General features: G+C 41.0%; 1 protein-coding gene across 3 annotated transcripts in view; it reads left to right on the top strand.

Annotated features, from left to right (window-relative positions):
• The window catches only part of FHL2 (four and a half LIM domains 2), a 443,001-nt gene that overhangs the window by 83,306 nt on the left and 337,764 nt on the right, over positions 1 to 21,931 (top strand). The window contains exon 1 of one of the 3 annotated variants that reach the window (XM_069204449.1): positions 17,095 to 17,336. The exons of the other annotated variants lie outside the window; for them this stretch is intronic. The gene's annotated coding sequence lies outside the window, so the exon portion shown is untranslated. Of the gene's footprint in view, positions 1 to 17,094; positions 17,337 to 21,931 lie in introns of those variants that run through there. 3 annotated transcript variants of the gene reach the window in all.

Here is a 21,931-nt window from a genome sequence, read left to right as displayed (position 1 = left end):
TACCTTGCATGTGTGAGCCTTTGTGTAACTAAGAGAAAGGGGTATGATCTGTTCATCACAGCTTCCCTGAGTCAGAGTATCATGTTTAGGTTGCCACAAATCACCTTCACCTTCTGGGTTTGTGTGAGGCGCTGGGAGCTAGCCAAAAGTCAGGCCAACAGCTTCCAGATGGTGTGGGGGCGACTACGTTGCCCTCAATTTACTTCCACCCTAAACTAAGCAGTCCTAGTCCCAAAATAGGGACTGTACCACAGTTCTTCATCCCTGGCATGCTTTCCAAACATACTCATAATTCTGAAGCCTCACTGACATGTTGGCAATTCTTGGAGTGGCTTTAGACAGATTATCGGAAGTTAATGATTCCTACCAGAAGTTAATGATTCCTACAATGGTTTGTGGTCACTGCCCAGCTTAAACCATCCAAGACAAATTGTCTTAAGTACTCAACACCCCATACACACACTAATGTCTCAATCTCTATTAATCAATACTTCTATTCAGTAGGTGTTAAGAATATTGAAGCAAATGTAACAGTTTCTTATTCCTGAGACAATAGACACCCCAAGACCTTTGTTGCTTGTATCATTTGTATTTACCAATTCTGGTTTAGGATCAAAATACAGTAAGGATGTGCCAAACAAACTGCATTCTTGATTGACTAAAATACACTGGCACATCCTAAGATTACATAAACTTAGCATGTTTTTTCAACAACATTTGCCATAGATATGTTTTGCCTGAAAAACCGCAGACATATTTGGAGTATAGCTAGCTAACCTCATAAATCATTAATGATTATCTTTGGTGGGTCTGGTGGATTAGTGAACTAGGATATCCACTGCAAAGACTTGTGCTTGACCTCATAGTCACAGGTTTGGGTCCACCTATCATTTTATCCTTCCAAGGTTGATAAAAAGAGTACCAGTGAATTGGGTAACATTAAGCATCTTTTATTTCAGTGTCAAGATGTGTTCATGGTTCAGGTTAGATTATGTTAGCTTAACCGAGCTGGAGCATCTTTAATTGCTTGTACAAGTCTCTCTTTTGGGTTGCGACCATCTTTACAAATATCATGCTACAAACATATAATAGTTCACAAAGCATAATGTGCTCCTCATTTGTTCATTTTCATGACTAGAATGTAATTTCGAAAGTAAAGTACACATTTGACACGTAGAATGTTTATGCATTAACCTATCGAAAACTGCACCACCTAGCTCCAAAGCAAAAGCCATGTATTCGACGTGAAAAAATCTGTGGCCAAATTATGTAAAGTACCCCTGGGGTGCAGTAGATGTGCATGCCCACTTTCTGCACCCCTGGGGCACTTGGTATTAAGGAAGAGGCCACAGACACTTGTGCAGCCCCTTCTATAATACAATTAGCACTAACGCTATCCTCAAGGGTAAGCCCCCTTATTTGCATGGGGGTGTGGGCCCATGCAAATGAAGTATACACTTTGCACTGTGCTGTATTAGTGAGTTGAGCGCAGATAGACCCGTAGGATGCACACTGAATCTGAGGTGGTGCACAGGCCGTCCCCCGGCCAAGAGCACCTTCTGAAAAGGGGGTAATGGAGATCCCAAGACTTCCCAGACATGCTCTGCAGGCAGGTGCAGTCAGTCACCACACCAGCCAGAAGAGTGATCTGTGTCCCCCTTGAAAGTTCAGGACAGATGCTGCCTGCACTGTGAAATGTCGACTGTGCTTCAACCATCTTGTCCATATTTCACTAATGACCTGCCCCCAGGGCAGTGCTACTTTGTAGCTGTCCTGGGGACACTGCATTCTTAGTCATAGTGTGCACTGTTCCAATTTACACACCGAGTTAAAGGTACACTACTGTGCAAACAGGGACCCTGCTCTTCTAGAGTCCCCAAACAGTATAATAAAGTCTGTCAAAGGCATACTGTCACAATCTAAAGGGATGGGTGGGAAGCTGCTGAAAGGTCATGTGTGCTAAACTATCCAGCACCTTTGATCAATGACAATATTTATTGAGGTTAGAAAGTGGAAACCTATCAGTTACAATGTTGTTTAAAATGCGAAGAACAACATAGAGCCACACGCCATGCCTTGCAGCCAATACTTTCTGCCATTGGATAAATGCTATGTGCTGCACGATTTGGCCACTAACAGAGGGTTTGGTTCAGGGCCTGCTGCTAGGTTATGCTCTGCAGTCACCTGAAGATCATGTGCACGGTTTGATTGTCTGTGAAGAGTTGAAGGCAAGGACTTGCAGCCAACCCTTGCTGTGCACAGTCGAAGGCTGTACGTTTTGGTCAAATGCAGAGTATTTGTACCTCTGGTTGCTATCATAAACTATGTAATTTGAGATGTCAGCAGTGACCTCATCAATTATGACATTTAACACGTCATGATTGATTTCAAGTGGCAAGGGGGTTCTGGTTAGTTTACCTAATTTTAAGTGGGGAATTCAGTTACTATTAGGGCTTGTGCTGCAACCATAATTGAACTTACCTGGGTTTTGTTCAGTGAATTTAGGAGAAGTTTTAAACATGCATTAAGGGCTTGTAACCATAGATAACTATTACTTCCCTGTGACATTTTTTCAGTGAACACACACACACACAGACACACAGACACACACACATGCACACACACATACATATATATGTGGCTCCCACATATGAACTGATAAACTAACCAAACCACAAAGCTAAGTATTGTAATACCTCTCACCATGTCTCAAGCTTATTTCTTTCCTTAATGTGTACCCAGTCATCTGTGGTTACATCACTGTAGGCACTGTCAACAGCTGACTAATTCTACCTGACGATCTCATAGTTATGTTTGCACAGTTTCTCATTTTATTTCCTTCATACACCACTGTCATGATGGTGCACAGAGGGCAAAGTTGTTTTAACTTATAATTTATGCTTGTGACCTAACACCATGTTGGAAGCCAGCTCCTCTCTCATATGATTATTCCTTGCCAGTGCTTTTCTCCTTCATACACTTCACTTACATTTTTTGTTGCTCAAATTCTTGCCTATTTACATGCTTTTCCTTCCCAATCTCTGTGTTTATCTTGCACTTACTAGTAGGGAATTTACCAGACATGTTCTGCAGGTGTGGCATAGGGTGTTCTCTCTGAGCTTGTGGGATCCTTACAAAAGCCATCAGTGGTTGCTCTACTACAAGATGAGGTCAATCTTACTTTTTTATGGTTGTAGGCTTCCACTCCTTGTTCCTGCTCAGTCCTTGTGTTATCTCTTGTCATATCTACAGCTCAGTGAGGCTATTTTACATGGGTTTCTAGTTAGTATTTCTGGGAGGGAGGTGGTGGCTCCTTAATGTACCCCATTCATACATTACCAGATTTATAGTGATGCTTCAGCATTGTTTGAACTAGATAAAAGAAACCACCCGAATGGGATGTTATGTGTCTGCTTACATAGATTTCAAAATGTGAAAGCAAGTTCTCTTGACCATGGTGTCCCATAATGCGCACTCAAAGTGAAATATACAATGGCTAATTGTTACTTCTTCTGGACTTTGAAGGGAGTCTCTGCACCATTATAGAGAGTTTGTGTGCCCAGTAAGGGGCCTTGTTCATGAATATCTCCCCTGAATATCTCAGAACAAGCTATGGATTTTAGAGCCAGCTTGCTGTTGTAATCTGCCAAGGAGCAGTTGCCTTGCCCACAAGAAGACGTGCAGGTCCTAAGTGAGAGCAAGACCAGCACAATCCAGTCTTGCTGAAGTACCGCATGAAGGATGTTCCTAGAGTGACTGAGTCTCTCAGAAATCCTTAGAACCCTGGTAGACATTTGTGGAGAATTGAATTATCAAGAGTAACTATAAATCATCCCAGGTCAGGACAACACTTTTAGTGAGTCTGAAACATCTCTGCTCAGTGTCCCCTAGGGGTAGATGTCTGTCCTCATCTAGCCCAAGAGGGACATGAATGTCTTGTAACTGCGGCATGGGGATTGTGTCTCATTGTATTACTCATGATGTTACAAATGACATCATATATAAGAAAGTTGATGGCATCATATATATTATTCATGCTTGCCTCTACCAAAGACATAACTGATGAGATGAGGCTAAAAAATCACTGAAGGCACAATGCATACTTGCAGCACACCCACAGATGTAGGGCTGATTCAAAGATTCTTTGTAATCTAATGGTTGAAGATTCACAGAGGATGTGGTAAATGTGATATCCCCCAAATCCCTGCTGGCAGAAATGCCACTTGCATAATCTCTCACAGGGTAATTACACTTATGCTGATCCACCTGTTTTCCGATTTGTTGCAGCTACTACATTAACACCATCCTCTAAATTAGACCTATACTTTTGCACAAGTGCCCATCTCCTCAGTCTCTCTTCCATAATTCCACAAATCTTTATTTTTTGTTTTAAGAGCAATAGTCTGCAGTTCATTAGCTTACTACCTCACACACCTTAATATTGGCACACCATTGTTTAACTGCATCTATCTGTGAGATGGGTCATACATTAAAGTTATGATAGCAAGGCAGTGCTTAATTTGTATACTGGTTGCAGCTGATGGGTGGCTGCACTAATTTTTGGGACCAGGTCTTACTCTACATCATTAATCTTTGACCAAGAGCAGTGATTCTTGACCTATGATCCAGTGATCCCTTGGGGTCCACAACATCTACTCAGGGGGTCAGCTACCTAAATCGGAACCTAAAAATTAAGTTGGCGTCCTCATAATGATTTGTGAGAGCAGCGTAAGTGCATCAAACCGAATGTAATAGGGAAGATGGGTGGCCTCAGTTGATTTTAGAAAATCCTCAACCTTCTCATTAAGATGAATATTTTGAGTTTTTTATATTTTGGGGGAATTAAATGAAGTATTGCATTATTTGTGTATTTATTTGATGAATGCTTGTTTCTTTGCTTTTTTGTATTGTTTTGAGGTTGAAATTATTGACATTGCTTCATTTCTGGCTTCCAGTAATGACTCAGTAGGGGTCCCTGGAATCTAACAGTAATTCAGTGATGGTCGGACGACTCTAGTAATAATTAAGTGGGAGTCCTCATAAGTCAAAAGGTGAAGAATCACTGACCTAGAGCAAAATAGAGAAGGCAGCAAGGGGAGGAAGGAGGAGAAAGACAGGAAGGCAGTGACAAAAAAGAGAAACAAACAGCAAGATTCAGATAAAGCAAGTGCAGGGTGGTAGAAGAAATAGGGATAGAATGGTATTAGGACTAGGCAGCCTTGATATTCTGCAGTCAAGGCATTTGATAGACCTGACTAGTACTTTTCAAGAAAAACTTTGGAGGTCTGTATTCATGTGTTTTTTACAAATTAAACGCAGCATCTATTTACACTCTACTCCCATTGCAGGCTCACAGTGCCCTGTCATACACATTATTGTAAATGTGTGTAGTTCAAGGGGGAAATCTTTGAGTTCAAAATAAGTAGTCGATTGGTTAAGGAAGTAGCTACTTAGGTCGGCGAGCGGGTAATTGGATGGTTGGGTGAGTGGGTGAGAGTGTGGGTGTGGAAAGACGAGTAGATGTGCGTGCAATGTAATGGGTTGGACTCGGAGAGAAAATAAAACTGGTTATGAGTGAGGCAATGGCTGAGTGGATCAGAAGTGCCATGATATACTCAGTGAGTGCAATGACTGGTATGTACATGCGCCTATGTGCCCTGAAAAAAACGTCATGTGCCCTTGACAAGATGTACAATGATTAGATAGTGTCATCACAAATCCCAAAAGAAACGTCACACGCGAATAAGGTGCCTTTACATGCACAAAGGGTTTCTTATATGCCTAAGTAAGTCTATTATAGCCATTTGTACTGTCATATGGTTCAGTTGTGCCATCATTTCATAAAGTCGTTAAGTGTATCAATCTGTCAAAATGTACTTCTCTAGAGCAAATGAGCCTTTGCATACCTAGTAAGTGCCTTGTCCGTCCACAGTGCATATCATACATTCAGGAATTACAGTAGTATCCTGAAAAGTGTCATCATTATAGTCTTTTAGTGAAATTGTGGGCCTCTTAAGCACCATCCTAAGCCCAAGACTCTTATCAGCGTATTCCCCAAAAGGGTCTTGCATGTCACGGATGTACCTTTATGTGCCTAAAATTGTACTTGCATGGCACGACCCATGCCAACAATACCATTGTTGGTCATATTTATTGTTACCAATGAGATGATTGATATTTGTGGTTTGATCGATGAAGTAAGTAGTGTACCTTAATATGGGAATTTCAGAGGTCTTGAATTATGAACTTGATGCCTTTTCAACTATAGTTTTTCATAGAATTAAAAATACCGTATACTAAGAAAACAGGAACAGGCTACTTTCTAAGGCAATCGTAATTCAACCTTGTATGAGCTTTTTTCAGTGAATTTAATGATTTTTTTCAATGATGTGCACTGCTTTATGATTTCTGACAGTATCCTGAGCCCAGTTCCTGTGCCCTCAGTACAAGTTTGTCACGGCTGGCAGATATGTCCTTAAAGCATTGGAGGCGGATCTTGAGGTTTGTCCTCAGCCTGGTAGGATATACACTGCGCCTTTGTGCTATGCCTCATGGACTTTGGGTACATGACATGGGTTTTGTGCATGCACTTTACCCATTGTACTTGCCACCAATGCCTGTGTCCCGCCTTAATCTTCATGCATGGTATCTCAGTTACTTCCTTTCTAAAGTCTGGCTGGATAAGACTCTTTCACCTGCAGTAGCATTTTTCATCCTTAGCAGGAATCAAATGCTCACCAAGGTTGACGGACCTTTTGACTCAGCAATAGAGTGTGATAGAACCATTTAGCACAACCATATTCAGGTAACAATTAAATTAAATAGTATGACCCATTTGGCCACACAAGGGAAACTCCAATCGAAATAAAGCTGAAGGTTTTATTACAAACTTAATATCAAAGTCTTGTATATGATTCTCAAAACAAAGTTATAAACATACTTTATCACTAAGGGTTGGCCAAAGCGATGGAAGAAGTTTAGTCTCACTAACATTAATAAAAACTAAACATTCAATGGTCACAATACAGAACACTATAAGAATTAAAGGCAACAGAAACATACGTCTTTGCTCAGTTTGGACATACGTCAATTAAAATTCAACAACATTTCAAATAGGATTAAAGGACAAAGGGACAGTCCTATCTTGGCCAAGTCATGGGTTAGCATGTGTGGGGACACACACATGCAAAACAAAAACTAATCAAAAAAGGAGACAAAAGAATTTGAAAAAGGGGAATCTCTGAATCATTAGATTCAGACAACTGGGGGCAAAACTAGGAAATGTCAGCATGTCAGGAACCAAACGAGGAGTCTCCTGGAGGGCTTGGGGAAATTCGACATCTCAATGGAACAATTCATAGGGCAAGGATAGAGAGGCATTCCTCCCACGGGTACAGCTTACGATTAATCTTTTTCAGCAAAAGTTCAAAGTCAAAAAGACAAACTCTGTCCAGAGAGCCGTCACCCATCAGCATCTCCTTTCTCATCTGAATCTGTCAAAAGGTTCTCTGCGCTTCTCTCAATCTGTCCAAAGTCCAAAATGCATCATCTTTTCTTAGTTAATGGGAATAATTTAATTCCTCAAGGGGATCAGTCCACGTTACATTTGAGGGGCATTGTACAGTGACAGTTCGTCACCTGATTCAAAACTGGCACTTCTACAAGTTCTCCCAGGTTTTACATGAGAACATCTCACTTCTGTGTGAATCCCATCAAACTTCACACAAATGTATAAGATCTCAGTCCATGAAAAAATTATAATTCAACACTTTTACATGACTGTAACATGCAAGCTCTGCAGGCCTCACTTGTACTAACACAAGAGAAAACATAATAATGTATAAATTAATATGTTTTAGTAAAACATGCTATATGCAAACTTATAAATTCAACATTAATAATATGTCATTAATAATTATTCATTAATAATACGTCATTTCAAAATAGGAAGCTTTGTTACTGCATTTCCTTAGTTACAACAAAGAACTGCATTTTTTCTCACTTTGCACACGTTTTAAATCTCATTAATCATTTACTGATCAATTTAAATTCAATATCATGTATTATTATATATATATATATATCTATATATATATATATATATATATATATATATCGAGAGAGAGAGAGAGAGAGAGAGAGAGGGGATCTAAATTACATTTTAACACCAGTTTTCTTCTTCTAGCATGATGTAATGCAAAAGGCACCTAAGTCAAACTCTGAAATACAAGCAATTGCAATATTAAATTGTGTGTCCGTGCAGCTTTCTACATCCGTTTTTCTCTCTTTTACTTTTTGTAAAACTTAAACTGTCACATTCTGATAGCTTTTGTGGCACGAGGTACATCACTAAATTTTAAGCTCTATGCACCAAATCGCCAAAGTGGCTGCTACCTGTTTTAGTATCTTGAGATGGCTTAAAACTAAAATCTAAGATTTCTCCTGTCTGTGACTCAGCATGAAGTCATCCAGGCCTTTGTCACTTTGAGGCTTAACTAAAGAAACATTTGTTATTTACGGGTCACAAAGTCCCTTCTCAGATGACTCCAGATAGTGCAGAATGTAGCAGCAAGACTTCTACTTCATCCCCCCTCCAAGATCCATCCCACTTCCAGCTTGTTCCGAGAACTGCACTGGCTCCCAGCTGAGAGTCAATTCAATTCAAGGTATTGTGCTATATGCACAAACGTCTTTCAAACACTGGCCACTCCATCCTAAGATCTTTGGTGTTGCCATACACACCTAGCTGGTCCTTACGTTCAAGTAATCTGGATCTCACTGTAGTTCCTAGAGCTAGGAAATCCAGCCAGGGAGGCTGCGCCTTTTTCCTTTTAGGCCCTCAGTTGTGGAGCTCTCTTCCCCCTGACTTAAGAGCCTGTCCCTCGCTTTATGTAAATGTAATGTAAATTCGTACTTGTAAAGCGCACTCCGACCCGGAGTCTTCCATAGGAAACTTAAAACCTGGTTGTTTTAAACTCTGACATCAGGAGCATTCCCTGCAGTGCTTTTGGGTGCCTACACTATAGAGTAGTGCTTGGACACCCTTGGTTGGGGGTAGCCATGGCATGCACTGTACAAATCTGAATAATAATAATAATGATAATAGTAATAATAATAATTATTATTATTTTTATTATTATTATTATTATAATAAAGTAACATTCTTGTTTAACCTCCCAAATACATTGTACAATAATAAACACAGAAGAGATAACCAGAAGATTCTGTATATAGTTGTATTTGAGTAATGATCCCCAAACATGTATTTCATAACTGTCTTTACTATTTGGAGTCTGTCTAAGTTCATAACTCCCATAAGGTTACAGATAGCATCAATGGAATTATTTGATTCTGTAGACACGCCCTTTTTGGCATGAGTATACCTCATTTGTCCTTTATGGTGTAAGATTGTGTTCCCAACTTGAATTGGAACCTTACAGAGCTGAATTAGAAGAGGTCGGAGAACTTGATACCAATCTAAATGGAAGGTTGTTATTTTATGTCAATTTTCAGTTTTGAAAACTGGAACACCAGGTTTTGTGGTGTAATCCTCTATCTGTCAGGATTCGAGGAAAGGTATTTTAACCAACACCTATTGGAACATTGTGATCGACCAGTGGCACCAATATGCCAAAACGGGGTATCTCACTGAACAGTTCCTGAGGCACCAGCCCACTTCTAAGTTTGAACACTTTTTAGATGAGATCCATGCACGCCTTGCAAAAACTCTCCACTTCAAAATCAGATTCAGGGCCTGATTTAGAACTTGGCAGATGGAATATTTCATCACAAATGTGACAGATATCCCATCTGCTGTATTACGATCCCCATAAGATATAATGGGATTGAAATATAGCCGATGGGATATCCATCACATTTGTGATGGAGTATTCCCCTTCACCAAGATTAAAATCAGGCCCTTGGTACTTTATCTGTTAATGCCATTTTATTCAGATGGCTCACTACATCTGTTGATTCTTCTACTTGTAAATATTACATTCAAGTAATTGAAAATATTGAAACATTTTTATTCTTTTGCCCTCTATATTTTATACCAAGATGTAAGTGGATGTGTCCTCTATTTTTAACCTGGTTGTAAGGAACTATGTTTCTGCACTCAGGAATTTTAAATCTGACACTACTAGATTTGTTTTATTTGGGTTGAGCAAATACTTGGTTTCTGCGTGGATCTTGAAAGAGAGTGCTACACTGTGAGAAGCTTTTTGGACTAAGTTAATGCACTGGTTTACAAAATGATTTATTCTCAGTTTCACATTTATTTGCATTTTAATTTAATAGTAGGATAGATTGGATAACTATTTTATGGTGGAGGCAGTAATAGCTTCCTCCTTGAATTTTTAAAGATCTTTTTTTCTTCTATGGAGTTCTGCCACGTTAAGACAATATGTACAATTGTTTTTATTTGTATTGTTAGACTTGGCATCCTTGGCATGGTCTCCCCTAACTTTTTGCCTCTGTTTCCCAGGTTGTTGATGTGTGCTGGACTCTGTTTTTGCTGTTTTGTTACTCTGGGCACTTTACCACTGCTATCCAGTGCTAAAGTGCAAGTGCTCCTATGTAAAATGTATGTGTAATTGGCTTTCCATGCTTGGCATATTTGATTTACTGGCAAGTCCCTAGTACAGTGCACTAGAGGTGCCCAGGGCCTGTAAATCAAATGCTACTAGTGGGCCTGCAGCAGTGGTTGTGCCACCCACATTAGTAGCCCTGTAAACATGACGCAGACCTGCCACTGCAGTGTCTGTCTGTGCTGTTTTAACCTGCCAAATTGACTTGGCAAGTGCACCCACTTGCCAGGCCTAAACCTTCCATTTTCTTACATATAAGGCACCCCTAAGGTAGGCCCTAGGTAGCCCCATGGGCAGGGTGCAGTGTATGTTTAAGGTAGAACATATACTAATGTGTTTCATATGTCCTGACAGTGAAATACTGCCAAGTTCGGTTTTCACTGTGCAAGGCCTATCTCTCTCATAGGTTAACATGGGGGCTGCCTTTAAATATTATTAAAGCACAGGTTCCCTTTGGGAGTAGATGGACATATGGAGTTTGGGGTCTCTAAACTCACAATTTAAAAATACATATTTTAGTGAAGTTGTTTTTGAGATTGTGTGTTTGAAAATGCCACTTCTAGAAAGTAGGAATTTTCTTGCTTAAACCATTCTGTGACTCTGCCTGTTTGTGGATTCCCTGTCTGGGTTAGATTGACAGATGTGCTGTTTGCACCTCTCTCTAGACAGTGACACAAAGGGAGCTGGGGCGTAGCCTGCATATCCTGATGAGCCATCTGTGCTGGGAGGTTGGGGAGGAGTGGTCACTTACACCTGAAAGGGCTGTGCCTGCCCTCACACAATGCAGTCTCCAGCCCCCTGGTGTGTGTCTGGGGCCTGGCCTGGGCAAGGCAAGATCTCACAAACAAGATAGACTTTCTTTTGAAGTAGCTCTACTTCAAAGGCAGAGAGCGGTATAAGAAGAGCACCCACTCCCCTGAAAATTAGATCACTTCTGGAATCAAGAACCTCTGACAAGGAGAACTGCTCCCCTGCCTGTGACTGTGCTTTGTTGAGCTATCCTGCAGTTGCTGCGTCTGCCTGTGAAAGGGGACAAAGACTGGGCTTTGTTGTGCATTTCTGCTTGTAAAGAATCTCCAAGGGCTTGAACTGAGCTTGCCTCCTGTTGTTGAAGTCTCAGGGCCATCAAAGACTTCCCCTGCCAGCCCCTGGACTCTTGCCCTGCCACGTGGTGCCCTATCCAGTTCCTGGGCCTTTGAAAGGTGAAGCTGGCGGACCAAGACTGAAAATCCACACACAGACTACCGTGTGGGGAAATTTTGGACACACCTTCTGTAACGCGGCTGAAAAATGACACGCCATAGGCTTCGGAGCTGAAATCAACAATCCACCTGCATCGTGGCTAGAAGATTGACACAATGGAGCTTAAGAGATGAACCACCACACCCGCTAACAGAAGCTGATAACGCAAACCCCACGCAGCGCGGTTTTGTGATACCGTGCAACAGGATTTTCAATGCAACATTACTGTGCGCAGAAAAACAACACAAAGCCTGCCCGGACCAGAGGTGCTTGTCCGGATCGACGCATCACTCTCTTGCAGGGGAGGAGAAACGATGCACGCGGACCCGGCTGGAGGAGGAACGACACACGGTGTTGCTTGCGAGTTAGAAATCGATGCATCGCTGGCCTTTTCTGACTCACACTCACCCATGCGGTGTTATTTTGACACTACCCAGGTACTTTTGTACGCTAACAACGTTCTCAATGTTTTCTAAAGGATTTAAGACTCTTATTCTTTAAAAATTCATAACTTGACTTGTGTCTGTTGGATTTTTGTCGTTTTGATCTTGTTTTGTTTAGCTAAATATTTCCTATTTTTCTAAACCTATGTTGCGTCATTTTGTAGTGTTTTCACTGAGTTACTGTGTGTGTTGGTACAAATAGTTTATACATTGCTTATGAAGTTAAGCCTCCCTGCTCGTGCCAAGCTACCAAGGGGGTGAGCGGGGGTTAACTGAGGGTGATTCTCCTTTACCCTGACTAGAGTGAGGGTCTTTGCTTGGACGACGGTAACCTGACTGCCAACCAAAGATCCCATTTCTAACATGTATTATTATATATGATGAATTGTATGTATTAAATATGTGTTTTATGGGGTTGTACCCTGAAATAAATTGAATTTGACTGAGTAACCACATTTATCTCATAATCCACTATCTGCGGACAATTTTCAAATTTCAACAAAAACATTTTGATTCTTCCTCAAATGTATCAAAAGCTACTAAACAGAGGGCAGCTCAAATGGAACTAACCAGTGATCAACTGATAATAATGCATTGAAATGTTAAACTGGCTAATGAGGGAAATCCTTTAGGCAGACAATATTACTGTGTCTTAAATGATATAATGTGCCAGATTATGGCACATAATTTTCCTTTCTGTGCAACATAGTTAGATTTAGCATAAACTTATACTTCATGACCAAACCTGTGGGGGGTTCATAATTTTAAAATATTAAAAGTACCAAAATGTTAAAGGTGGGCTTCTAGACAGTCTGATGCCTTTACTTTATTAAAAATTGAATTTATGGCCAGAAAACCAAAAGCTTCAATGTCTGGCATTTGTGAGTTATGTTTCTAAGTAGGTAGATTCAGAACCCATGCACATAGTACCTACAGCACATGACTCATTACCATACCCTGATTTTGTTTCCAACAGGGTGTCCAGACCCTGACCCCACAAATCACACAGGAAATAGCCATTAACCATGCACAGCGGACACTAGACAAATACAACATCCTTTAGCCTTGCATTGTATCCAGGAGATAGCTCTCAGTATCCGCTAAGCATAGCCTGTAGCTGTGCCCACCACCCCTCCCCTTGTTTCCCGCTGGGCGGTGTGTGACCTGTCCCGCTGGTATTGTAATCCATTGAGACTTTCCCAGACACTGTGGCAAGTTCTCTTGACCCACCTAGCCTCAGGACATGTGCAATGGCATAGGATGTGTTTTTTTGCCAAATCCTGTGCCCTGAACTCTTATCTGGAGGAATCATTGCCTACAGTGAGTGGCCTTTGCCCAAAACTTGCCCCAGAACCTATGCAGTCAACAGACATTTGACACTGCCTGTTAATTTGCTTAGCAGGCACCAGGTGCAGAGCATGGCCAAACACAAGCCTCTATGTTCACCATGAAGTCTACTATCCTTGCTCAATCATTTATGAATAATGCAATAGCAGGTTTCTCCTACTGTTGCATTATTAGTTCACGTTTGTATCAATATTCCTCTGGTGAATATGAACACACTGAGAGATTCTTTAATTGTGCCTTTTGCTGAAGGGCAGATTCTCAGTAATTCCTGTTTTCTGTTTGAAGAAAGGCACTTGTAGCTATTGCAAATCTACTGCAGTGGCACAATATTCTCCCTAGGGAGCAAAATGTTGTTACAATCAAGTGACGTTTTCACCATATCACCTTTCAGCTTGAATTCAAGAAAGGAAGGTGTTAGGCTAAGGACTAAAGTGATCTCCAGGTATTAATAATGACTATGAATAGTAACTATGAATTTGGACAATATCCAATTGGCCTTATATAGACTTTCAATTTCAATTGTTGAGATGAGAACTCGAGTTGCGTTGAATTCCACAACCACACATCTGTTGGAACTAATGGTAAAACTGTGCACAAAAGTACAACCCCCACCCCCAAAAGTTCAAATAGCTGTTTGTTAAATGAAAAAATATTCACTTAACTTTCTGCAAAGTAAAGGCCAAAATCCAAGTCTCTGTTTTGTCCAGAAAGCTCTAAATTGCTGCATGTTGCTCTATCAGGCCAAGTTGCTAATCCATCTTTCATCTAGAAGCTTAAGTTCATCAAATGACAATTTACTGTCCATATGACTGAAACCTTACGAACAAGATGAAAAAGGAACCTCTACATGCAAGGCTCTTCAAAGAGGTAATCTACCACTGTATCTTGAACCGTAAGACAAGGTCTTCTATTCTGGAGCTTTTTAAGAACCCACCTCTTCAAGCAGATGAATGGTTAACCCAGTCCCATATAATAGACATCTGTGTCTTCAGCTCGATTGACGATTATCTGGACAGATGCCTAAAACCAGTCATGTTCTCAGTTATCTGGGTCAATTTCTGACTGTTGATTCTATTGACCATTCTAAAGTGATTTTTCACTTTCATCATATATGGTAGACAGCTTCTAATAGCTGCTTATAATCTAATGCAGGTTGTCTGTCTGTTAATCTGTCCAAGATCATGCTGTATTCCCTTTGTCTGTGCCTCAAGGTGCTCTGGGATCACCATGAAGCAGTTTGTGGCACTTCACAAAACCCAAACAAAATAATATAAAATAGAATAAATCTGTGTTGTAAAACATGGTGTCATAAAGTAAAAAAAACAGTTGGTATTTCGAACACTGCACTGTAAACTAGGAAATTTTCTATTTCCGGCAAAATCTGATAATAGTGGTGTTGGGTATAGTGGTAGAGTTAGTTAAGCTGCCAAAGGAGTTTTCGACTCTAGACTCTAGCATATCATTTGTCTTTTTTGCTCTTATAGCATGCTTTCTTTTTTGTTGGTGCGCACCTGCCAGTCTGAAAACCACCAGTCCATTCGCCTTCCACAGTATGCTTCTTTTGGTAAGCTTTTGAGACATGGTGTCGCGCTAGGATCTGCCCTAAGTCCAACTCTGGTGTTTACATGGCACCTTTGGCGAGTATCATCCAACCATTTGGCTTAAATGTGGCGTTATATGAGGATGACAACCTTTTCATCTTTTTCTTCCATGTGGTCAACAGTGAGCTACAGGACTCATTCAAATTATGCCTGCAAAAATAGCTGAATGGATAAAGATCAGCTGTTTAACACTTAAATCGGACAACATCGAAAAACTGTTTTTCAAGTGCTCGCCTTCCATCTAGTCCAGTGCCCATTGCCACCTGAACTTGGGCCACCTCCGACTTCGGTGAATGATGTGAGAAATCCTGGAATTAAATTTGATAAGTGTCTCTCCTTTCACCCCAGGCGAGGGTAATCACATGATCCTTTTTTGATCGTTATTCATTCTATGATCCCTGCCATATTGTACTATGCAAATGTTCTATATCTTGATCTCCTTGACTATCTGTTCAGTCGACTTCAGGCTATTTCATTATACCTTGTAACTTTATGTGGGCTGCCCACTTTTTAGCTATCTTTGCTCTGGGGCGTCTTTTTTTGCAGTATTAATTCATTCTTTCATTCATACCAGAGCTTCAGTTTAGGGCACCAATTGTCCATATGAAATAATGTTTGCTGTACTTAGGCTACTGCCACAAATCAAGATAAGGACACAAAGTTAATTTTTATCCTCCAGTTTCAAATTCACTTTTAAAGAACATTTTAAAAATTGAAATGTTGCCTTTTATTTATATATACTGTATTCATCTGCTCATATTACTTAGTTTTCGAAAGAGCCACTGACTCCTTGAGTACGTGCTGCAGACCTCTAGCGGTTCACGGAACAGAGATTAAGAACGGAAGCTCCAAGAACATAGATAACCGATTCTATCACTTATATACTGCAGCTGAATGCATTCCTGCTGATCTATGTATTGTGACGTAAAGTGCTTTGAGAGTACGGCAAGATGGTTCGCAGCGCTTTAAAAAAAAGTAATAAAATAAAAATTGTGTGATGATGATTCCCATAACAAGGACCCCATCTGTGGCAAGCAATCCTTGTGAGCACCCACTATCACACCTTGTGGAACAAAGTCACAAGACATCTTTTTCGAAAATGCTTATTTAATTCGTGTATTTATTTATAGACCATACTCTACAAAATAAAATGCATTTGGGCGCTTACACTGATAGTAACAATTAGCGGCGAAGGAATAGAAAAAGGCGTGTTATCTCTCTTGAAAATAAAGGGACATTTTACAAAAGTATTTTAGAATTGTGAGTGCTTTCACGCCCTCAAGCATCCGGCGATGATTCAAAACACATTCATTCATTCATCCATCCATCAGTATTTTGCCCAAGATTAAAAAAAAAGGCTCTATTTGTCTTTAAAACGTGCCCTTTCAGAGTTTCAGTACACAGTCTTCAGGGGTTTTAAGTAATCGCGTAGGGAGTGGGTGGGTCATGTGCTTCACTCGGATAGGGGTAAACGAAAGGATGCAGGGTGTAGAACCCATTTCTCAACCCCTCTCTGAAAATCCCTGCACAATCTTGAAAAGAAATGCTTTCTGAGTGTCCCTTTCCACACCCATAGCTACAACCATAGCTGACGAATGAATCAGCTCTGACAGGTATACACATTTGCTTTTATTTAATCAGGAAGAAAGTTACCTGGGAAAAATGCATCTGAAATATGCCGTAACCAACCGGGGAATACTTTGGTTTTGCTGTTTTTGCCTCAGGGGAACAGAAGGGTTATAAAAACAAACCGCAAGGAAATGGAGTTTTAGAAAGGGGTTCGTTAAAGTGAAAAAACAAACTACACCGCCTGTGGAAGAAAGTAAGCGTTGGGTGCCAGCTGCAGTAAGCATAAAAGAGTGTCTCCGAGGCTTTTGTCTCCTTATATGGTAAAATGATATGAAGGGTTCATTAGGCTGTGAAGGCAGGCTCGGTGCACACGCTCCTGGCTGCAGAGCAGGGAGCAGGCGGGCTGCCTTCGCCCGGCCCCAGTGATCCCTCCAGCACGCTGGGCTGGCGCTGCTCTCCACAGCCAGGCGGCTGTACTGCTGCGGATGTGAGTGGGCGCGTGACTCGCCGGCCCTGTGAGGACGTCGTGCCGCCGCGTGCCCTCTGTGAGTAGACCGCTTCATTACTGGACGCGTACACCTACTATTGTACGTAATGTCAGGGTGCCGTAGCGCGAGCCAAGCGGGCTTCCGAAAAAGGAAGCCAGGCTTCGCTTGCAGAGTATGGCACAGCTCAGCGAGTGGATGCAGCATGGTACTGTGCCTGCAGGAAGGTTTAAAGCATTTATTTTCAAGATTGTGCAGGGATTTTATGGGTGTGGAAAGGAAAACTCAGAATGCGTGTTCTCCATCTCAGAGGTGGCCACAATCCGCAGGCACAGAGAGAAGGGGAAATTACTGAAGGGTAGAAGAAACCCATCTTTTATTCTGTTAGTTTTATGTTTTAAAGCGCGAGGAATACATTGTTGTTCCAATGCATTGGAATCTTATCTCGTATGTTGTGAGGGCATCGCTGTTTCGTTGTACATTGATGGGCCACAGTCTTGTTACAGTGACAGGTTGCTACTTTTTTTGTATGCTTTTTTTTTTTTTACCTATTCCCAACTTTAAACGGAAGGCCATCAAAATGTTTTTGACATCATACATCTTAATAATTAAAATATTACACGTATAGTGGTGGCTGTTGTAACACATTTTCAAAACCATTTCCGTTGTGCATTGTTTGTAGGGATGTCTTGTTATTCACACATATTATGCTGAAGGAAAATAATCCCCTCCCAGAGCACGGGGATACAGAGCACGGGGAAAGGCACTAGAGCGATACTGCACAGGTGTAAAGGAGTCGATCAGGTTGAATTCAAAAGAACAACATGGACACAAATGGCGATAGGTCCAGCGCAAAATAAAAATGTACCCGATGCTTAGAGAGAGTATACTCAGCACTGGTACAGTATTTAAAGAGCTATTGCAGCAATAATAATAGTAATAATAATAAGTAATACTATTGACATAATAATAATAATAATAATATTAATAATAATATTAATAATAATAATAACAATAACTGTTATTATTTTGTATTATTATTATTATTTCTCATGTTATTATTATTATTGTTGTTATTATTATTAATACTGTTGTTATTATTGCAGTTATTATTATTATTATTATTATTTACTATTCTTGCCATAAATAATATTATTGTCTCGATTATTATAATGGGTAGCAGATGTACTAAGCTCACAATGAGATATGAAAAACACCCTGCGGTGTTACACGTTCTTGTCCAATGCATGGCTGATAGCATAGTTTGTAGTTACAATGGTATGAATGTCAGGTGTGCTGAAAAATTCACAAAGGTCTTTTTGAAGAGCTGTATCTAGAAGTGTTGGTATTCAGGAAAGACACTAAGTGGGCACAGCCAACATTTTTTTTAACATTTTACAATTATCTGTTCACTTTAGAAGATGTCTTATTCTTTGACCCCGTTTATCTTTAGGCACCTTGGGTCTATTGATTTGTTGTTCACTAGAAATCCGGTTACACTGTAAGATGAAACCTTTCCAAGGGATGGTTACATGCTGCTCAAACTGATGCTTAAACTTTCTGTTTTGGAATTGGTCAAACGGGTGAAGGTGCAACTTGGCGACAGAGGACCTGTAGTGTATTGCTCATTTGAAATCTCATAGAAATGTTTGTGCAAAGAACACACAAAAGACACTAGCCGGAATTATTCTAAACTTGACAGGAAGACAGAGCTTTGTCCAACTTAGACTATTTACTTATTGTGGTGTACATTTATTTGGTAGTTCTGGAGAAAGCAAAACAATGAAAATGGAAAATGTGTATGTGCTTTGCCCGTTTAGTTTGTGAACTGGTTTGCCGAATTAGATTTAGACCAAAAGGTAATCTTAGATGTTTTTTCTTGTGAGATCTGGTTGTCTCAGTTCATGAACTTCATTGTAAATGTGTAAATATTACTCCTCTGTTTCACCTTATGTTGACTAAAAATAGGTCTCACAAATCAGTGGATCCACTATGCAAATAATTTAAACAATAAGGGCACCAGGTGGTCACTGAATTGCTAGGTTCCCTGGCCTCACTTTGGGTCTAGGGCGTCCTAAAATCCTGCAGCCAAGAGCCCCTCTTGGTCTCAGCCACTTCAGTAATGATATCAAGGCAAAGGAGGGCTCCAAAAAAGAGCTACACCATTTCCCCTCTCATTCTAACTCAGCTTCTGTGGGGTTTAAGAAGCACTTTCCGGCTGGCCTGGCCCCGAGGTCCAGGGGTCATCTCAGAGTCACCTTTGCGTAATACTCTGCAGCTCACTGGCATTTCCCACGACCTTGGCTGCCGTGTGCTGTGTCAGTGGAAGACCAACACTTGTCACCTGCTTCCACTTTCTGTACCCGTCATTTGTGGGAGTAGACGAGGATCCTGGAATCTGACAGATAGCTCTGTCTCCCTGTGATATCTAAAGTACATCTGAAGGCTAGCCTGGTCTCCCTCCAGCCATAAAAACAGTAGTTGGAGGAGGACTATGGCCGTCCCAGTGTCCTTCAACAGGAAGGGAGGGAGAGGTGAGGATTAAAATGAATTTCTGCAGTCTGCCCTTACACCCAGAGTAAAAGTAAATAAAAAAGCAAGCTCCCATGGAACCCAGGCCTACCCAACGGGCAAAGATCACAAGCACAACAAGGTCCTGACCTCCACCAAAGGGAAAACAATAATTACATGAAAATCAATCACCTTTGTGGGTGATCTCCTCCCAGTGGGTAAAAAGAGGGGATTCTGCAACTTCCAAAAAGGATTAAACAAGCATTTGTATTGCAACGGGTCTCGCATTTCTCCGAGTTAGAGCTATTAGCAGTTGTAAACTCCCAACCTGACTTTTCTTGCCTCATTAAATGTAAAAAAACGAATGTGATCGTGCTGCTAACTAAGCGAGATCGCGCTGCGAAAAAAGAGAAAAAGTCCACAAACCGGATGAAAAACATCAAGCCTCGTATGTTTTCAGTACTTGGTCGCTGCGCTTGAGGAGGGCTAGCCACTGGAAAAGGCATGACGTATGCATGCCTTCCACTAATGAAAGCAAGCAAATTTTAAAAGGCAATCCCACGAACCAATGAAAGATACTGACGTGACATGGATGGGACACCGAGCCCTTTTCTAATTACTACAGCGTCTCGCAAGCTATACGCATGCGCAGGCGCATGCAACGCAGGCTAGACCCCAAAAAGGAGCCAAAGGTCATTTCGCTTTTCCACATCTGTTTTCTTATTTTTAATTTTTTTTTTTATTAATGCTTACTCAAACACAGTTTTGCAGTAAGAATCCAAAAGATGGATTCACAGATACAAGCAGAGTGTATGAAATATCAATGTGTGTATTGTTGATCCATGCCTCCACCACAAAGTGAATACATTGGATGTACACATCACACTAAATTTCACTACAAGTCAAAATAGACAACAACATAAACTAATGGGTCTCCAGGAGATATGCTCCGCAACTTGGGGTAAGGGAGTGAGGAAGGCATGGAGGCTGGCAGAAACAGGCTAACACGGGGGCTGAGGAAAGGATTGTAATGAATCCGCTTGGCAGAGGAATGGCAGGGTAGGCAAAATAATGAGATGGGTTTGCATGAGGGCCACTATTTTGTGTGCAGTCTTGGAGGGGAGGAAAAGGTGGGTTCAGGAGTAGTTTCAGGAAGGAATGAATAGTAGAGAGGATGTCTTTTAGGAGCCCCCAGGGAAGTTTTGTAGTGTAATAAGTCCACAGGGGGAGATCAGCTGTAGTCATGAGGTGTAAGAATTGTGTCAGAAGGGTGTCCCACTCTTGGGAGATTGGGCGTTTGAGAAGGTGTGGTGCTTCTTCATAGCGGAGGACAGTCCCACTCTGCCCTTCCCCATTAACGCACAGCACTCTGCCATGCCAGCAATGGTGGAGTGGTCAGGGTTTTCCATTGAAATGTCAGTGTCCTCTTGGCAAGTTAAAGGCCTAGCCCTGCAAAGCGAGTAAGGAATGAGTGCTTCTCTTTGCGTTTAAAGATGCAAAGAGCACATGCCTCTCATTTAGATATGTCCAGGAGTTCATTGATGTCACAACAGTGAGGTGTGTAGGTCTCTCCAATAAGGGATTCCACATATGTTTGTTGACATTGAAAGCATAGACTCATTGCCTCATTATCTCAAGTAACTATAACTCATGCCCTAAGGTAACTATAACTCGCGCCCCTGATATGCACAGTTTTTTAATATTTTTTTTTGCTGCACATATTATATGGATATTATCAGTAATGTTATCAAAGATGTCATGAGTGCTGTAATTTGTGGGGTAATTAGCAGAGATGAGAAGGACGCGAGTTGTAGTTACCTCAGGGCACGAGTTATAGTTATTTGAGATAACTCTAACTAACAGGTGAATTTCCATGGTTTTGTATGTTTAAAATGTAAGCCTAACTATAACGTCCCTAGAAACTTTGTATAATCCAGAGAATTTTGTATGTTTTTCAAAATTCTATTTCCTAACTATAATGTCCCTGTAACCTTTGTTTTTTTCAGTGAATTTCTATGTTTTTTTGAACATATAGCATTATTCATTCCTATACGTTAATCCAGCCTCTGCCACGCATGGTCTTTGGCAGTGCGCAGCAGCAGTTGGCCACAGGGTGTGGCCTGTGGGTAGGTCCTGATGTCAAC

This window comes from Pleurodeles waltl, chromosome 8 (assembly GCF_031143425.1).
Source record: "Pleurodeles waltl isolate 20211129_DDA chromosome 8, aPleWal1.hap1.20221129, whole genome shotgun sequence".
NCBI classification, from domain to species: domain Eukaryota; kingdom Metazoa; phylum Chordata; class Amphibia; order Caudata; family Salamandridae; genus Pleurodeles; species Pleurodeles waltl.
The sequence above is the reverse complement of the archived record's forward strand: the minus strand, read 5'-3'. Positions and strand labels throughout refer to the sequence as shown.